At 32.6% G+C, this 21,209-nt stretch overlaps 1 protein-coding gene across 5 annotated transcripts in view; it reads left to right on the top strand.

The window, feature by feature from the left end:
* Positions 1 to 21,209, top strand: part of FSTL5 (follistatin like 5) — a 933,164-nt gene that overhangs the window by 717,401 nt on the left and 194,554 nt on the right. The window lies entirely within an intron of this gene.

Below are 21,209 nucleotides of genomic sequence, written 5' to 3'. Positions count from 1 at the left end.
CATATGACTATAAGGGTCAGCAAAGGCCCATGTGAATATTCTTTCTTGTGATTTATAATCCTTTGTGAGCTCACATCTTTGAAATAATATATGAGAAAAAATTAGCAGAGTACAATAGAAAAGCCTTGAACTGAAAATCCATGGTATTAGGTTATACCCCTTATGGGCCAACAACTAGTTATGTGAACATCTGGCCAAAAAATTAACCCTTTTGAGCCTAAGTTTTCTTATATATAAAATAGGTTATTGGAGTTAGATGCTTTTAGATAGGTTGATGTAAACTCTACAAATTTGTTATCTTTTTAAATTGATAACTATATTATAATATAATTAGTATCTTTTGTAATATTATATGGTTGATTTCATACAGTTAAAGGTATATAACATTTTGAGAAAGATTCTGTCTACATGTTTTACCAAATAGGCAAAAGAGTATATGTCATATATAAAAAGATAAACATTTCTAATTAAAAGATCACTTTTAACCATATTGTAATATTATAGATCATAGCTTTTGTTTTAACAAACATTTGCCAAGTGTTGTTTTAGGTCCTGTGGAATTTAAACATGAAAGTGAATTAATTCCTGCCCATCAAGGAGGTTACATTCTATAGCACTAACAAATATAAACAGGAAGAGCTTCATCTAAAGAAAAGAATGTTTATTCTAGAATCAGAAAGCTTTGGTTCAAATACTTCCTTTGATATAAACAATCTATATCATATTAAAGTTTCTGAACTTTCCTTAGCCTCAGTTTCCTTTTTTGAGAAAATGAGGATGTTGAGATAGTTAGCCTCTGAGGCAATTTCCAGCTTTAGATCTAATAATATTATGAGTATACAGCATATTATATAGGTGTCCATCATAAAACACAAATGTGATTTGGGTGGGTGGGGGCTAGATCAGAAATCAGTTAGCAACTGATGGATTCATGGTAGGGTTTATGATGCTTCCTGAATGAGGAAACTAAGAGTTCAGAGAGGTTTAAATATATAACTGCTGCATTCCATGAATGTGGTATAGCTTGTACAATAGAATGAGGAGGCAAAATGAGTTGTTTTCTTTGAAGAAAAACAAGAATGTTTTGGCTGAATCAAGGATTAAGTAAGGGAATAAGCATTTATATTACCCCTAAAATGTGCCAGGAACTGTCATAAGAAATTTTAAAAAGTATTATCTCATTCGATAATAGCATGCATAAAGATTAATGTTATTATATGATGAGACAAGTTAGGTCTTTTAGACCTAAGAAAGATCCTTTAGAGACAAGTTATGAATGACTTGAAATACCAAAAAGAGGAATTCATAAAATAAAATTATTGTCAAAAATACATGATTAATGTAATACCAAGACTCTCATTTTTTAAATCCCTATTCCCATTTATATTCTTAAAATTTATTGAGAATGCCAAATAGTTTTTTTGTTTATTTGCTTATATCTATTGATATTTACCACATTAGAAATTAAAATGGTTAAATTTTTAACATTTCATTTAAAATAATTATGAATTCATGTTAACCTAAATAACATTTTAATGAAAAATGACTATCTTAAAATAGTAATACTCCTTTTCACTTTCCCAATTAATTCATTTATTTCTTTATTTTTTGTGATACTTCTGTGCTTGATAGAATGTTAAATTTAAAAGTTATGTCAGCTATCTCAGTTCTATTAGTGTATTCATCTATAAAATTAGAATGTGGTAACTAGGAAAAATGGGATGATGTTGATATTCAAAGGCAGGGAAAATTAAAACATTCTGATCAGGGAATATGTTTGTAGTTCCATTACATCTTCAACAATATTTCAGGGAAAAAATATTTATGCTGGAAAGATAGCTAGAAGATTTAGTTTTGAATCCTGTTTCTTCTACCTAATAAATTTCAAAGGCAGCTAGGTGATGCAGAGGGCAATGTAGGGCAATTGGCTAGAATTAGGAAGACCTGAGATCAAATTTGACCTGTGATATTTATTTCCTGTGTGACTCTGGGTGAGACACTTAAATTTTCTTTGCCTTCATTTCCTCATCTATAAAATGAAGTTAATAATAGCACCTACCTCCCAGTTGTTATGAAGATCAAATGAGATAACTTTTGTAAACTACCCAGAACACTGAGGCACAGAGTATGCACCATATAAATGTTATCCATTATTATTATTTTAGATGGAATTTCAATAATCAAAAGGTGGCTTTCTCAAAAGGTATGGACACCAAGGATTTCTTTATTTCTCTCTGGGACAAATGCCTACCCGTGTCTTCCCTCATAGATCTCTATTCGCCATAGTGGTACAATATCTAAAAACCATTGCCTTTTGGCTGAATTCCTTTTATCTTCAACATTGGTAGAGTTGTACTGTCTTCAGAGAATGACCTACCCTCTCTCCTTCTGAAGTTATTATACAATTCTTTGCACTACCACTATCATACAATTTCTAGTTATGGCTCTTATTTTAGGTGAATCAATTCATCTCTTTGAAGTTCAATTTTCTAATCTGTAAAATATGAGATTATATGAAATGACTCCTAAAGGCCCTTTTAACTATATAGATATATAGATAGATAGATAATTATGCAAATGTGAAGTATTTTTTACATTGCTAGTACCACCCATTTCTAAGACACACCATTCTCTTTTCAGACATGTAGGAAATCAATGTTTTTCAGAGCTCTGTTTTCACCATGAAAATCCCATGCTAATTATTAACAAAAAGAAAACAAGGAATGGCTGATTAGAAAGTGTGTTCCCTGAAAATACCACTAATAATCACAGCTCAAAAAAATAGAAAGAAAAAAAAAACTTTGATCTTCTTAATTATCCCCACAAGTGACATATGGAAAACCTCTTTGATTCAATTGCTCTTCAAACAACATGAATACTAAATTAAGATTATATAGAAGAAATCTCAAGTTCATCTGAGAAGATACTGGCAAAGCAAATTACATTTTAAAAAAATAGGATTTAGAATCATCCTGTTAGACACCTTCATGCTTTTTTCCTGATCCTCCCTCCTTCATACCAGGACATATTTCAGGATAAGTGGAAATATTCAAATTATTTGTTCTTAACAGATGTTTACATATGCAAGGGACATATGCTTACAATATTTCTCTTTCCTATCATGTAAGTCTAGACACATTTCTTGACTAGTCTCTATATTCCTCATTCTTGACAACAGAGTTACCTGACCTCTTCAGGCAGTGACTCATACTTAAGTAGTATTTTTCTTGAGCCTGACTAAGATAGAATCTAGCTTTAAAATGTCTTGTCAGGCATAGAGTAGTTGGGTCATTGGGTCAGAATGCAGTGTAGAATGATTGAACTCATGGATCTCAAATGCTGTGTCAAAAAAAAAAAAAAAAAAGATTGCACACATTTTAGAGCTTTTCCAATATTTTTACCTTAAAATCATCATGATCTGTTCTGATTTATGGAATTGTAACTATTTTAATTTGTAAAATAAATAACTGAATCCAGAAACATTAAACTAGAAAAATTAAACACTATTCTGTCAACATATATCCAAGAATAGTAGTAATGTTTCCAAACACATACACAGCAGTCAGTAGTTTTAGGACAGGATAATGACTAATTAATGTAATGACACTTGTATCACAGGAGAGTAGAAAAGAGGTTAATGTGATAATGAGACTTTTTTGATCTTAAAGAATTAGCATAAGGGCACCTTGAAGATACTTTAATTGGATTTTAAGCACCTTTCCCAATTTGCATGTACATTTGGTAATCTATATATTCTAAAAATGCATTTCATATCATTTGAATTAATAAATTGATTTAATCCCATTTTAAAGGATTTTTTCAATGATTTCTGTTTCACACATGAATGTTGAATCATTTTGTTAATGAAACATTTAAACTAATGTACTGGGTTTGAATTTTACAACGTATTGTTGACTGGAACACATCTCTAAAACAATCTAATTCAGTTCAATTCTTCATGGATGAGAAAACTAAGGTCCAGTAATATAAGAAGGTTTAATCTCAAAATCATATGGGTAGGAAATATCACAGCCCAAATTAGATGTTAAATCCAAACTTCTATTCCTTTTATTACTCTGCCTCAAATCTTTAAAATGTTCTTGAGAAGTATCTTTTGCCTAAATTATACATATTTTTCTTAGTCTTCATGAATACTATTGGTAGCAGTAAAATTATTTTTTCATTAAGTATATTGCTTCTCAAATTTTATCCAGTGCACTTTCATATTGTTTTTATTCTAGTAAATTAATGTATTTTTAATACAGATTGCTTTATGAATCATGTTGGGAGAGAAAAAATCAGAGCAAAAGGGAAAAACCATGGGAAAGAGAGAGAAAAAAAACAGAAAAAAAGAAGTGAACATAGCATGTATTGATCCAAAGTCTATTGGGCTAGTTTTGGATCACTGATTCATTGAAAAGAACAAAGCTGCCTTTTTTTTTTTTTTTTTTTTTTTTTTTTTAATAGTTGATCACCACATATTCTTGCTGCTCTTGTATACAATGTACTCCTGGTTCTGGTTGTTTTGTTCAGTATCACTTCATGGAAAACTTTCCAGACCTTCTAAAATCAACTTGTTCATTCTTTTTTCTAGAACAGTAATATTCCATTACCTTATTTTATACAACTTACTCAGCCATTACCTAACTGATGGACATCTACTCATTTTCCAATTCTTTGCTATTACAAACAGAGCTACTACAAACATTTTTCCTACATATAGGTCTTTTTCCCTACTTTATGATTTTCTTGGGATACAGACCCAGTAATGGCACTGCTGGGTCAAAGGGTATATACAGCTTTTTATCCCTTTGGGTATGATTCCAAATTGCTTTCCAGAATAGTTGGATCATTTCGCAACTCCACGAACAATGCATTAGTGTCTCTGATTTCACACATGCCTGCCAACATTTTTTATTATCTTTTCCTGTCATCTTAGCAAATCTGAGAGGAATGAGGTAATACTTCAGAGATATTTTAATTTCCATTTCTCTAATCAATAATGATTTAGAGCATTTTCATGTAAATTTAAATAGCTTTAATTTTGAGATCTGAAAATTGTTCATATTCTTTAACGATTTAACTACTTGGTATTGACTTGTATCCAGATAAATTTAACACAGTTCTTTACATATTTTAGAAATGAAGCCTTTCTTAGAAACACTGACTCTAAAGAATTTTTTTATCAGCTTTGTATTTCTCTTTTGGTCTTGTTTCTGTTAGTTTTGTTTAAGCAAAACTTTTTTAATTTAATGAAATCAAAGTTGTCAATTTTGCCTTTCATAATGTTCTCCTGTTCTCCTTTGGTCATAAATTCTTCTCCTCTCCAAAGATCTGATAGGTAAATTATCTCTTGTTCTCCTTATTTGTTTATTATATCATTCTTAATCCCCAAATCATGTACCCATTTTCATTTTGTTTTGGTATGGTATGTGTGATATAGGTCTATGATGAGTTTTCCCAGAAATTTTTGTCAGATATTGAATTCTTATTCCAGAAACTGGAGTTTGGGGGTTTGTGAAATATAGATTACTATGGGCATTCATTACTGTGTCATTTTTATCTAATCTATTCCACTGATTCACCACTCTGTTTCTTAGCCAGTACCAAATGGTTTTGATGACTGTTCCTTTATAATATAGTTTTCATTTTGGTACTGCACTGCCATCATTTTTTGTACTTTTTTTTTCATTAATCCCCTTGATATTTTTTGTCTTTTATTCTTTTAGATGAATTTTCTTATTTTTTTCTAGTTTTATAAAATCATTTTTGGCAGTTTGGTATGGCACTGAAAAAGTAGAACAATTTAGGCAGAATTTTCATTTCGGTTATATTAGTTCAAGCATATCCATGAGCAATTGACATTTTCCCAGTTGTTTACATATATACTTTTGAGTATGAGAAGTGTTTTATAATTGTGTTCATATAGTTCTTGGATTTGTCTTTGCAGGTAGACCGCCAAGTATGTTATTTCTTCTACAATGATTTTAAATAGAATTTCAATTTCTATCTCTTGCTGTTGGGTTTTGTTAGTAATATATACAGAAACTAATGATTTGTGTGGGTTTATTTTATATCCTGAAACTTTGGCTTAAGCTGTTAATTGTTTCCAGTAGGTTTTGAGATGATTTTGTAGGATTCCTCAAGTAAATCATCATATCATTTGCAAAGTGATAGTTTTATTTCCTCATTGTCTATTCTAATTCCTTTAATTTGTTTTTCTTTTCTTATTGCTAAAGCCAATATTTCTAGTACTATTTTGAATAACAGTGGTGATAATGGGCATCCTTGTTTCATCTCTGATCTTATTTAGAATGTGTCCAGCTTCTCTCCATTACAAATAATGCTTGCTGTTGGTTTTAGATAGATATGGCTTATTACTTTAAGGAAGCTTCCATTATCCTTATGTTCTTTGGTATTTTTAATAAGAATGAATGCTGTATCTTGTCAAAAACTTTTTTTTGCATCTATTGAGTTTATCATTTGATTTCTGTTGGTTTTATTTTTGATAGGCTCGATGATGGTAATAATTTTCCCGATATTGAACCAGCTCTACATTCCTAGTACAAATCCCACTTGATCATAGTATTATCCTACTAATAAATTGTTGTGTTCTCTTTGCTAACATTGTATTTATTTATTTATTTATTTTTGCATCAATGTTCATTAAGGAGGTTGAATTTTCTTTCTCTGTTTTGCCTCTTCCTGTTTTAGGTATCAGTACCATATTTGTGTTATTGAAGGCATTTGGCAGGACTCTTTTTACCTATTTTCCCAAAAAGTTGACATAATATTGGAATTAATTGGTCTTCAAATGTTTGGTAGAATTCACTTGTGAATACATCCAACCATGGAATTTTTTTTTTTTAGGGAGTTCAATTTCTTCTTCTAAAATGGGATTATTTAAATTACTTTTTCCTCTTCTGTTAAAATGGACAATTTATATTATTGTAAATTTTCATCATTTAGATTAGATTGTCACACTTGCTGCCATAGAGTTGGGCAAAAACAGCTCATAGTTATTGCTTTAATTTCTTTGTCATTAATGATAAATTCATCCTTTTCATTTTTGATGCTGGAGATTTTTTTCTTCCCTTTTTCTGATCAAATTAACCAAAGTTTTATCTATTTTGTTGCTTTTTTTTCATAATACCAATTCTTAGTTTTATTAAATAGTTCAATAATTTTCTTATTTTCAATTTTATTAATGTTTATTTTGAATTTCAGAATTTTTAATTTGGTATTTAATTTGGATTTTTAAAATTTGTTCTTTTTCTAGATTACTTAGTTTCATGCCCAAATCATTGATCTCTTCTTTCTTTATTTTATTCATATAGCTATTTAGAGAATTGCCATTTCCCCTAAGAACATCTTTGATTACATCTCAAAAGTTTTGGTATGTTGTCTCATCATTGTTATTTTCTTGAATGAACTTATGGATTGTTTCTGTGATTTGTTGTTTCACCCTCTCATTCTTTAGAATTAGATTATTTAGTTTTCCAATTTGTTTTTGATCTCTTTCCCTGCCTCTTTATTGAATATAATGTATATTACATTGTGGTTTGAAAAGGAAGCATTTACTATTTCTCTTGTTCTACATTATATTGTGAGGTTTTTATGCCTTAATACATGGTCAGTTTTTGAGTAGATGCTATGTGATGTCAAGAAAGGGGTGTATTCCTTTCTGTCCCTATTCACTTTTCTGCAGAATTCTCTCATACCTAGGTTTTCTCACTGAAAGATGATGCTGAGTCTTGCTGGGTAGTTAATTCTTGATTGTAACCCTATATCTTTTGCCTTCTAGAATATCATATTCCAGGCCTTCTAATCTTTTATTGTACAAGCTGTGAAAATCATGAATACTTCTGACTTCAGCTTCATGGTATTTGTATAGTTTTGTGTGGCAGTTAGTAATTTTTTTTTCCCTTGAGATTGTAGTTCTGGAGTTTTACAACAATGTTCTTTGGAGTTTTGTGGGATCTCTTTTGAAGGTGATCTATGAATTCTTTCAATGCATATCTCCCACTTTCTTTTTAGAATATTGAGGCAGTTATCCTTAATTATCTTTTTTATTGAAGATTTTTATTTTGAAAACATAAGCAAAGATAAATTTTCAATTTTGGCCCTTGCAATCTTTTGTTCCAATTTTCTCCCCTTTCCTGCACCTCCTCCCCGAATTATCTTGCTGTATAAGAAAAATCTGATCAAAAAGGAAGAAAAATGAGAAAGAAAATGAAATTCAAGTAAACAATGATAAAAGAACTTGTGATCCAACAATCAGTTCCCACAGTCCTCTCTCTGGGTTTATATAGCTCTCATCATCACAAGATCATTGTAACTGACCTGAATCATCTCATTGTTGAGAAGAACCACATCTATCAGAATTGATCATTGTATAATATTACTGTTGCAATGTATAATGATCTCCTGTTTCTGCTCATTTCACTTAGCATCAGCTCCTGTAATTCTCTCCAGACCTCTCTTAACTCATCTGCTAATTGTTTATTATAGAACAATAATATCCCATAACATTCATATATCATAACTTATTCAGCCATTCTCCAACTGATGGGCAGCCACTCAGTTTCCAGTTTCTTACCACTACAAAAAGAGCTACCACAAATATTTTTGTACATGTAGGTCCCTTTCCCTTTAAGATCTCTTTGAGATATAAGTGGATATATATATATATATATATATATATATATATATATATATATATATATCCACTTCTGGATAAAAGTGTATGTATGATTTGATAGCCTTTTGAACATAGTTCCAAATTTATCTCCAGAATGGTTGGATCAGTTCAGAATTCCACCAATAATGCATTAGTGGCCCAGTTTTCTCACATCCCTCCAACATTCATTATTATTTTTTTCCTGATATCTTAGCCAATCTGAGATGTATGTAATAGTATCTCAGAGTTTTCTTAATTTTCATTTCTTTGATCAATGTGATTTAGAGGACCTTTTCATATGATGAGAAATGGTTTCAGTTTGTTCATCTGAAAATTGTCTATTCGTGGGAGATCTCAACCTTGCACTCTCAGAATTAGACAAATCAAACCAAAAAACAAATAAGAAAGAAATTAAAGAAGTAAATAGAATATTAGAAAAATTAGGTATGTTAGGTCTTTGGAGAAAATTGAATAGAATAAGAAAGAATATAATTTCTTCTCCACATTCATTGGAACCTATTCAAAACTGACAATATAAGACATTAAGCCTTTCAAATTTTAAATCAGAAAGGAAAATAGTAAATGTTTCTTTTAGCAATCATAAAAATTCATTCAACAAAAGTTGGAATTAGACAAATAAAAACTAAACAATCTCAAAAGAATGATTGGTGAAGCACAAATTATTAGATACAATTAATTAATGATATTGTATCTTACCAAAGAATAATGAAAATGAGATTTTCTTCAAAATTTGTAACAGCCAAAGCGAATAAGAAATTTAATCATAAGGTTACTTGAATTAAAACAAGAAAAGAAAAGATTTTTGAATTGATGCAAAAAATCTAAAAAGAAAATTAAAACCCAAATAAAAACTAAATTTGAAATTCTAAAAATTAAAGGAGAAATTAAAAAATTTAATAAAAAACTATTAAGTAATTAAAACTAGAGTTGGCCAAAAAACCAATAAAATAGAAATAACCTTTAGAAACTTTGAATTAGAAAAAGGAAAAAAATGAATTTTAGTCTTAAAATGAAAAGAATTTAAACCAATAATAAAGAAATTAGAAATTAAAAGGGTTATTTTAAAGCAACTTTAAGCAATAAATTTGATAACTTAAGTAAATAGAAACCTCAAAATTATTAGACAAAGGAGGAAAAATGTTAATAGTCCTTTAGAAGAAATAGAACAGGCAATAAAAAATTAAGAAAAATCCCAGGACGTATTTCTTAATTCTACAAAAATTTAAAACAATAATTTAAAACTAATAAATTATTTGATAAAATAAGGAATGAAGAGTTAAAATTCCTTTAGAAAAAATACGAACCTAAAACCAAGTTGGTTGAAAAGAAAAGAAATTAGACCAATCTCCTTAATGAATATTGAGCACAAAATCAAATAAGATATTAGAAAAAATAAGGGAAAATCATCCCCAGGAAATCCTATGACAAATAGGATTGTACCTAAAGCAAGTGGTTAAATTAGGAAAACAAATCAAAAATCTTTAATAAAAATTAACAAAAATCTATATCCATTCAAAAGATGCAGAAAAATCATTTGAAAAATCCAAAATCCATTTATTTAAAGAACATTGAGAATATTAGGAATAAATAAATTTTATAAAATAAATCACAGCATCTATTTAAAACCATCAGAAAGCATCATATGTAATGAATAACTCAACATTCCAATAAGATCTGGAGGAAACAAAGTTTGCCAATTCACTGTTACTATTTAATTTGTACTGAAACCAGCTTTAGTAATAAGAAGCTGAGAAAGAATTAAAGGAATAAGAATAGGAAATAGGAAACCAAATTATCACTTTTGTCGACGATATATGGATTATACTTAGAAAGAACCCAGAGATTCTACTAAAAGTTATTAGAAATAACCACAACTTTAGCAAAGTTGTGGTTATAAATAAACCCCTAAGTCATCAGCATTCTTATATTCACTAACAAAATCAACAGTCAAGAGTTACAAAGAAATTCCATTTAAAGTAACTACTGATTATAAAATATTTAGGAACTATCTGCCAAGGGAAAATCAGAAACTTTATGAGCAAAATTACAGACCACTTTTCACACAAATTAAGTCTGATCTAACCAATTGGAAAAATATTAAATTATCTTGGTTAGGGTGAGCAAATATAATAAGATGATAATATTACCTAAACTAATCTATTTATTTAGCGCTATACCAATCAGACTCCCAAATTTTAATGACCTAGAAAAAATAACAACAAAATTCATAGGGAAAAACAAAAGGTCAAGAATTTCAAGGGAATTAATGAAAAAAAAAATCAAATGAAGGTGGCTTAGCTGTACCAGATCTAAAATTATATTATAGAGCAGCAATTACCAAAACCATTTGGTATTGGCTAAGGAATAGATTAATTGATTAGTGGAATAGGTTAGGTTCAAGGGACAAAATAGTCAACAAATATAGCAACCTAGTCTTTGACAAACCCAAAGACCCCAGCTTTTGGGATAAGAACTTACTGTTTGACAAAAATTGCTGGAAAATTGAAACTAATATGCAGAAACTAGGCATTGATCCACACTAACACCGTACACCAAGATAAAGTCAAAATGGGTTCATGACCTAGGTATAAAGAATGAAATTATTAATAAATTAGAGGAACACAGGATAGTTTACCTCTCAGACCTGTGGAAGGGGAAGGACTTTATGACCAAAGAAGAACTAGAGATCATTACTGATCACAAAATAGAAAATTTCGACTATACCAAACTGAAAAGTTTTTGTACAAACAAAACTAATGCAGGCAAGATTAGAAGGGAAGCAATAAACTGGGAAAATATGTTTACAGTCAAAGGTTCTGATAAAGGCTTCATTTCCAAAATATATAGAAAATTAACTCTAATTTATAAAAAATCAAGCCATTCTCCAATTGAAAAATGGTCAGGATATGAACATACAATTCTCAGATGAAGAAATTGAAACTATTTCTAGTCATATGAAAAGATGCTCCAAGTCATTATTAATTAGATAAATGCAAATTAAGAAAACTCTAAGATACCACTACACACCTGTCAGATTGGCTAAGATGACAGGAAAAAATAATAATGATTGTTGGAGGTGATGCGGGAAAACTGGGACGTTGATGCATTGTTGGTGGAGTTGTGAATGAATCCAACTATTCTGGAGAGTAGTTTGGAACTATGCTCAAAAAGTTATCAAACTGTTCATACCCTTTGATCCAGCAGTGTTACTACTGGGCTTATATCCCAAAGAGATCATAAAGAAGGAAAAGGGACCTGTATGTGCACGAATGTTTGTGGCAGCACTCTTTGTAGTGGCTAGAAACTGGAAACTGAATGGATGCCCATCAGTTGGAGAATGGCTGAATAAATTGTGGTATATGAATATTATGGAATATTATTGTTCTGTCAGAAATGACCAACAGGATAATTTCAGAAAGGCCTGGAGAGACTTACACGAACTGATGCTGGGTGAAATGAGCAGGACCAGGAGATCATTATATACTTCAACAACAATACTAGATGATGACCAGTTCTGATGGATCAGGCCATCCTCAGCAACGAGATCAACCAAATCATTTCTAATGGAGCAGTAATGAACTGAACTAGCTATGCCCAGAAAAAGAACTCTGGGAGATGACTAAAAACCATTACATTGAATTCCCAATCCCTATATTTATGCCCACCTGCATTTTTGATTTCCTTCACAAGCTAATTGTACAATATTTCAGATTCTGATTCTTTTTGTACAGCAAAATAACGGTTTGGTCATGTATACTTATTATGTATTTAATTTATATTTTAATATATTTAACATCTACTGGTCATCCTGCCATCTGGGGGAAGGGGTGGGGGGTAAGAGGTGAGAAATTGGAACAAGAGGTTTGGCAATTGTTAATGCTGTAAAGTTTCCCATACATATAACCTGTAAATAAAAGGCTATTAAATAAAAAAAATAAAAAAAATGAAAATTGTCTATTCATATGTTTTGACTATTTAGCAATTGAAGAATGGCTTGAATTCTTAAAAATTTGAGCCAATTCTCTATATATTTTTGAAATGAGGCCTTTATCAGAACCCTTAAGTGTAAAAATGTTTTCCCAATTTATTACTTCCCTTTTAAACATGTATATATTAGTTTTGTTTGTACAAAAACTTTTTAACTTAATTTAATCAAAATTATCTATTTTGTATTCAGTAATGATCTCCAGTTCTTTTTGGGTCACAAATTCTTTCCTTCTTCACAGATCTGAGAGGTAAATTATCCTATGTTCTTCTAATTTGCTTATAATCTCTCTTTTTATATCCAAATCATGAGCACATTTTGATCTTATCTCTGTATATGATGCTAGGTGTGGGTCAGTGCCTAGTTTTGGCCATACTACTTTTCAATTTTCCCAATAGTTTTTGTGAAATAGTGAGTTATTAATCTCCTAAACTGGGATCATTGAGTTTGTCAAACACTAGATTACAATAGTCATGGACAATTTTGTCCTGTTAACCTAATCTATTTCACTGAACAACTATTCTATTTCTTAGCCCATGCCAAATGGTTTTGATGCCTGCTGTTTTACAATATAGTTTTAGGTCTAGTACAGTTGGGGCACTTTTACTGGCATTTTTCTTATTAATTCCCTTGAAATTCTTGACCTTTTATTCTTCCAGATGAACTTTGTTATTATTTTTTTCTAGGTCTGTAGAATAATTTCTTGAGAGTTTGATCGGTACGACACTAAATGGGTAGATAAATTTAGGTAGTATTGTCATTTTTTTTATATTCACTTGGCCTACCCATGAGCATTTGTCATTTTTCCAATTGAATAGATCTGATTTTATTTGTGTGGAAAGTGTTTTGTACTTGTGTTCCTATAGACTCCCAAATATTTTATGTTATTGACAGTTATTTTAAATGGAATTCTTCTTTGTATCTCTTGCTGCTGGAGTTTGTTGGTAATATATAAAAAGGCTGATGATTTATGTGAATTTATGTTGTATACTGCAACTTTGCTAAAGTTGTGAATTATTTCTTCTAGTTTTTAGTTGATTTTCTAGGGTTTTCTAAATATACTATCATATCATCTGCAAAGAATGATAATTTGGTTTCCTTATTACAATCTCTTTTTCTTCTCTTATTGCCAAAGCTAATATTTCTAATACAATATTGAATAGTAATGGTAATAATTGGCAACCTTGTTTCACCCCTAATCTTATCGGGAATGGCTCTAGTTGATCCCTATTACATATGATGCTTGCTGATGGTTTTGGATAAATGCTACTGATCATTTTAAGGGAAAGTCCTTATATTCCTATAATCTCTAAAACCAAGGCAGAGTAGCCAACTCAACTGTAGATTCCTTTCATTAGATTCCCTGGGGGTTGTAACCTGTTTTAAATAGAAATGGGTGTTGGATTTTAACAAATGCTTTTTTGTATCTATTGAGATAATCATATGATTTTTGTTAGTCTGGTTATTGATATAGTCAGTTATGCTATTAATTTTCCTAATATTGAATTAGCTTTTCATCCCTGGCATAAATTCTACATGGTCATAGTGTATTATTCTGGTGATGACTTTCTGAAATCTCTTTGCTAATATTTTATTTAAGGTTTTTGCATCAATATTCATTAGGAAAATTGCTCTATAATTTCTTTCTCTGTTTTCATCCTACTTGGTTTTGGTACCAGCACCATATCTTTGCCATAACAAAAAATGTAAGGACTCCTTTCCCTATTTTTTAAAAATAGATTTATCTGAAAAAATATATATAGTATTGGAATTAAATCTTCTTTAAATATTTGGTGGAATTCATATGTAAATCTGTTATGATCGTGTATTTTAAGATCAGCACGAGACAGGAATTCAGGTTAGGGGAAAATCGTCAGTCTTTATTCTCAGTGAAGAAGGATCGGAGGTGGAAGAGAATCGGCGATAGCAATGTGTGCAGCTGAGTCAAGAAGCTAGCTCGACCAGCAGCCACACAACCAGCAGCTCGGAGTCTCGAACTCAGCCCAATCTCTCCCAGCTTCTCTTCTTCCCTCTCTCTCTGCCTCCACCCACCAAAATCGTCATTTCCTATACAACACATCAGGACTTGCAAGGAGAGTGGGCAGGGACCATTCTTAATCCAATCATGTATATTAATAGAGTATAGCCCAATTACTATCTAGCCTCATGTACTTGGGACCTCAGTGCATCAGCTCAAACCTCAGCCCATTACATTTCCCTTTCTTTTATTTTAGAACACCGGTGGTCATGCCATCCCTGACTCCTCAGGAGGTCAGAGCCCCAAGGGAGGTGATCACAGCCTCCTAACTTCTCAGGGAAGGAGGTGAAAGCACCGAAAAGGAGGTGATCACAGCCTCCCTGACTTCTCAGGAAAGGCGGTGAAAGCACTAAAAAGGAGATGATCACGCCCTCCCTGACATCTCAGGAAGGGAGATGAAAAGCACCAAAGGGAAATGGAGGTTGCTAGCGGGTTTCTGGGCTGAAGGGTCTTATTATTCACAAACCCATCAGCATGGGAGGTATTACACAAGCACATAGCAATAACGCAGAGGCTATTAGGGATGACCCTCCCCTCAGTCAGTGCAGGCTCGATGTGGTGTAACAAACATGAATTGTACACACAAGTAGCAGAATAGCAAACAATATAAATCAACATGGTGTTGGAAAAGATCACCAGAAGTCCTAGAAGGTGGGTATGTAAACAACAGTCACACATACACCTTCTTCAGCAGCCAAGAGATAGTCCAAAACCAATCTATTGTCCATTGTTTCACATGTCAGGAATCCAATGATCCCCTGAGTTTTGAAGTCCTGAAAAAGTCTTTTTATGTGTTAGGGAATCCAATGATTCCAGCAGATTTTGAAGTGTTGTAACAGTCTTATCATTTCTCAGAGAATCCAATGATTCCTGAGAGTTTTCAAATCCTATGTCTCAGAGAATCCAATGATTCCTGAGGGTTTTCAAGTCCTATGTCTCAGAGAATCCAATGATTCCTGAGAGTTTTCAAGTCCTATGGCTCAGAGAATCCAATGATTCCTGAGGATTTTCAAGTCCTATGTCTCAGAGAATCCAATGATTCCTGAGAGTTTTCAAGTCCTATGGCTCAGAGAATCCAATGATTCCTGAGGGTTTTTGAGTCCTATGGCTCAGAGAATCCAATGATTCCTGAGGGTTTTGAAATCCGACAATCTTTGATGTCCATGAGTCAAACGCCATAACTGCCACGCTCTTTCAATGGTGAGCACAATCAGCAACAGCACCACCCGATATTTCTTGGGTCTTCTCCTTTGTTTCAAAGGTCTGCTCCGTCTCTCTGCGATGGACAAGGCGAATATGGCTCGTTGGCACCCATCTGATTCCTTCTCCACCTGTAGAGATACAAGCAAACCCTCTCCCCAAAGCAGTTAGCCTATCTGGTCCTTTCCATTCACCACTTTCTGGGTCTCTCCACATCACCTGGCGATTATCTAAAGATAGTGGAGCTGCTCGCACTAAACACTGACCTTCCGGTGGGTTATAAAACCTGTCAGCCGGAGCCAGTGCATCTTTGTCAAAAATCAAGAAGTTAATAGTATAAAGAGCTAGATTTAGAAGTTCTCTAGGGTTACCTGTGGCTCCCCTTTCTTTTGTTTTTGGAGGAGCGTCTTAATATCTCTGTTTCTCCTCTCCACTATTGCCTGTCCTTGAGGATTAAAAGGTATGCCCGTGGTGTGTAAAATCTTATACTGTGCACAAAAGTGTGCAAAATGTTTCGAAGTATAAGCAGGACCATTGTCTGTTTTTATTGCTTGTGGCACACCCATAATGGCAAATGCTTGTATGAGGAATTCAGTGACCACTCGGGCTGTCTCTTTTGCTGCTGGCATTGCAAAAGTGAATCCTGAAAAGGTGTCTACCACAACATGGATGAAAGACAGACGACCAAAAGATTTATAATGGGTCACATCCATTTGCCAGATTTCATTGGGTCTCAAACCACGAGGGTTCTTCCCTGGGGGCAGTGTAGGAGTGTGGAAAGGAAGGCAAGCTGTACAGGCTTTTACTATGCTCCTAGCTTCCTCTTTTGTTATTCCAAATTGTAAACGTAAAGCTCGAGCAGCCTGATGATATTTAGAATGAGATGCCTGGGCTTCTTGGAACAAAGGGGTATTGACCAACATGGTTAGAAGGCTATCTGCCTTTGAATTGCCATCAAATATGGGACCTGAAGTCCACTATGAGAATGGACATGTAATATATAGATCTTACCTGGATGCTTTCTCACTTGCTCTTGAAGTTTCTTAAAGAGCTGATATATATTAGAGGCTGCAAATTTTATTTGGGCTGTGGCAATTCTTTGTACCACACCTACTGAATAGGCCGAATCAGATATTATATTTATGTCTCCTGGATAATAAGTAAGAGCTAGAATGATCGCATACAATTCATTCTGCTGAGTGGACTGAAAAGGAGTTCTGACTACTCTCTTTATAGTTAGATCATGAGAGTACACAGCACAAATATTATGTTTGGATGCATCTGTGAAGATTGTTGGTCCTTGAAGAGGAACTTTAGAAACTTTTTCTTCAAGAGTCCATCGCCAATTATGTAATAGTCTAGTTATCTTTAATGGAGACCCATGTAAAAAATTTGGAGCCATGGCTAATAAAATTTGCCACTCTGGGATGGTCTCACAACACACATTAATTTGTGTATTGGTATAAAAGGTGTATATCTTGTCAGGTCTTGTCCCAGATAATTGTACTGCTCGCTTAGTGGCCTTTAATAAAATTCTAGCCACAAGCACTGGGTAGTGTAAGGCTTTGATCTGGTTGTGCTGGGAGGTTCACCCACTCTATCACACTGTGTCCTTGATGAAGGACTGCTGTGGGTGCCTCTTGTGTGGCAAAAACTGATATCTCCAAGGGTTTTTGAATGTTATGATCGTGTATTTTAAGATCAGCACGAGACAGGAATTCAGGTTAGGGGAAAATCGTCAGTCTTTATTCTCAGTGAAGAAGGATCGGAGGTGGAAGAGAATCGGCGATAGCAATGTGTGCAGCTGAGTCAAGAAGCTAGCTCGACCAGCAGCCACACAACCAGCAGCTCGGAGTCTCGAACTCAGCCCAATCTCTCCCAGCTTCTCTTCTTCCCTCTCTCTCTGCCTCCACCCACCAAAATCGTCATTTCCTATACAACACATCAGGACTTGCAAGGAGAGTGGGCAGGGACCATTCTTAATCCAATCATGTATATTAATAGAGTATAGCCCAATTACTATCTAGCCTCATGTACTTGGGACCTCAGTGCATCAGCTCAAACCTCAGCCCATTACATAAATCCATCTGGCCCTGGAATTTTTTTCTTAGGGAGTCAATTAATAGCTTGTTCTATTTCTTTTTCTAAAATGTGGCTATTTAAATAATTTATTTCTTCTCTTAATCTGGGCAATCTATACATTTAAAGGTATTTCTCCATTTCACTTAGGTTATCAAATTTATAGACATATATTTGGGCAAAATAACTTGTAATTATGCTCTGATTTCCTCTTCATTGGTGGAAAGTTCTCTCTTTTCGTTTTTGAGACAAACAATTTTATTTTCTTCTTTACTTTTTCTAATCAAATTAAATAAATGTTTACATGTTTTGTTGTTTTTTTCATAAAAGCAACTCAGTTTTATTTATTAATTCAATAATTTTCTAACTTTGAATTTTATTCATCTCTCCTTTTATTTTCAGAATTTTAAATTTGGTACTTAACTAGAGAGGTTTAATTTCTTCTCTTTCTAGCTTTTTTAGTTGCAGATCCAATTCATTGATCTTCTCTTTCCCTATTTTATGCAAGTATGCATCTAGAGATATAGAGTTTCCCCTAATAACCATTTTGGCTGCATTGCACAAATTTTGGTATGTTGTCTCATTATTGTCATTCTCTTGGATGAAATTATTGATTGTGTCCATGATTTGTTGTTTTACCCATTCATTCTTTAAGATTAGATTATTTAGTTTCCAATTAATTTTTGGTCTATTTTCTCCTGGCCTTTTATTGAATGTATTTTTTATTGAATCATTATCTGAAAAAAAATGCATTTACTATTTTTGCCTTTATGCATTTGATTTTGAGGTTTTTATGCCCTAACATATGGTCATTTTTTGTATAGGTTCCATGAACTGCCGAGAAAAAAGGTATATTCCTTTCTGTCTCCATTAAATTTTCTCCAAAAATCTATCACACCTAACTTTTCTAGTATTCTATTTACCGGCTTAACTTCTTTCTTATTTATTTTGTGGTTTGATTTATCTAGTTCTGAGACAGCAAGGTTGAGATCCCCCATTAGTATAGTTTTGCTGTTTGTTTCTTCTTGCTGCTCTCTTAACTTCTCCTCCAGGAATTTGGATGCTCTACCCCTTGGTGCAAATATATTTAGTATTGATATTGCTTCATTAGCTATAGTACCTTTTAGCAAGATACAGTTTTCTTCCTTATCTCTTTTAATTAGATCTATTTTTTGCTTTTGCTTGATCTCAAATTAAGATTGCTAACCCTGTTTTTTTTTTTAACTTCACGAGAAGCAAAATAAATTCTGCTCAGTCTTTTACCTTTACTCTAAATGTATCACTCTGCTTTATTTAAAGCAGAGTTTCTTGTTTCTTGTTTCTTGTAAACAATATATTGTAGGATTCTGGCTTTTAATCCAGTTTGCTATCTGTTTATGTTTTATGGAAGAGTTCATCCTATTCACATTCACAGTTAAAATGACTAATTTTGTATTTCTTGCCATCTTATTTACACAAATTATGCTTTTCTCTTTCATTTCCCCTTTTCTCTTCCTCCCAGTATTTTGCTTCTGCCCATCACCTCCCTCAAACAGCCCTCCCCTTTTCTTGTATCTTTCCCCTATTACTGCTGTTTTCTCTTCCATTAGCCTCCACTTTTCCTTTCCTCCTTCCTCTCTCACTTCCCTATAAAGTGCAACGAGTTTCTCTGTGAAACCAAATTTGTCTAATATTCTCTCTTTGAGCCAAACATGATAAGAGTAATATTCACACAGTGTTCATCTCCCTCTTTTCTTTCCCTTAATTATAATAGGCCTTCTTTGCTTCTTTATGAGATATAATTTTCCCCATTTTCATTTTACCTCAGTTTTCCTCTTTTTCCAGCATAATGCCCTCTCCAGCTCTATTTTTTTATATTATCACAGTAAAATCAAATTATATCTTCACTCTCTAAGTATACCCATAAGAGAGATATACTTCTCAACAATTCTTTCTTTTTTACCTTTCATACTTCTCTTGAGTTCTGTATTTGGAGATCATTTTTTTTTGTTCAATCTGGTCTTTTCATCAGAAATAAATGAAATTTACCTGTATCATTGAGTGCCTATCTTCTTCCCTGAAAGATAATGCTCAGTTTAACTGGATAGTTGGTTCTTAGATGTAATACAAGTTCCTTTGCCTTTAAGAATATCAGATTCCAGGCCCTTTGATCCTTTAAGGTGGAAGCTTTAAGGTTCTGAGTAATCCTGATTGGGGATCCTTAATATTTGAATTGTTTTGCTCTGGCTATTTTGCAATATTTTTTTTCTTTGTCCAATAATTCTGAAATTTAGCCATAATATTCCTTGGAGTTTTCATTTTGGTCTGCCTTTTTGGAAGTGATTAATGAATTATTTCAATGGCTATATTACCTTCTGATTTTAGGGTTTTGAAAACCATGACAGTTTTCTTTGATGATGTCCTGAGGGTAATGTCTAGGCTCTTTTTGTCATCATGGTTTTCAGGAAGTCTAATAATCCTTAGATTGTATCTCCTATATCTATTTTAAGGTCAGTTATTTTCTCAATGAGTTATTTTACATTTTCTTCTATTATTTTTATTTTTTGACTGATTCTTGATATCTCATTAAACTTTCCATTTGTTCAGTTTTAATTTTTAGTGAATTATTTTCTTCAGTTATCTTTTTTTTTTTTTTAGCTCTTTTTGTCTTTGGTCAATTGAATTTTCAAATGAGTTGTTTTGCTCTATGGATTTTTTCCCCATTTCACAAATTGCATTTCAAGGAATTTTCTTTTTCCATTTCACCAAATCTATTTTTAAGGATTTTCCTTCAGATAATTTCTGTGTTTCCTTTTCCAAACCCGCTTGAAAATTTCCCATTTCCTTTCCCTTTTTCTTCTAATTCTCTTTTAAGATATTTTTTGAATTCTTTCAAGAGAACATTGTGAGAGTATCACCCTATTGGGCTTCATCTGGAGACAATTTTCTTTTAGTGTCCTCAGGATTTGAAATCTTTTTTTTTTTTTCTTTCTCCATAAAAACTATCTATGGTCAGAGTTCTTTTTGGTTTTTTGCTCATTTTAAAAAAGGTTGAGGTCTGCTTTTAGGACAAAGGGGAGACTATCCAAGCTTCTTTGTACAGGTGACTGTGGCTGTGCTAGTTCAGTGTTGACTAACTTTTGGTACTGGGTGGGCATGGCCAGGTCCTGATATACTGTGGTTTTAGGGGCTTACTATTTACATTTTGTGTTTGTTGGGTACCTTAC

This window comes from Sarcophilus harrisii, chromosome 6 (assembly GCF_902635505.1).
Source record: "Sarcophilus harrisii chromosome 6, mSarHar1.11, whole genome shotgun sequence".
NCBI lineage: Eukaryota > Metazoa > Chordata > Mammalia > Dasyuromorphia > Dasyuridae > Sarcophilus > Sarcophilus harrisii.
The sequence above is the reverse complement of the archived record's forward strand: the minus strand, read 5'-3'. Positions and strand labels throughout refer to the sequence as shown.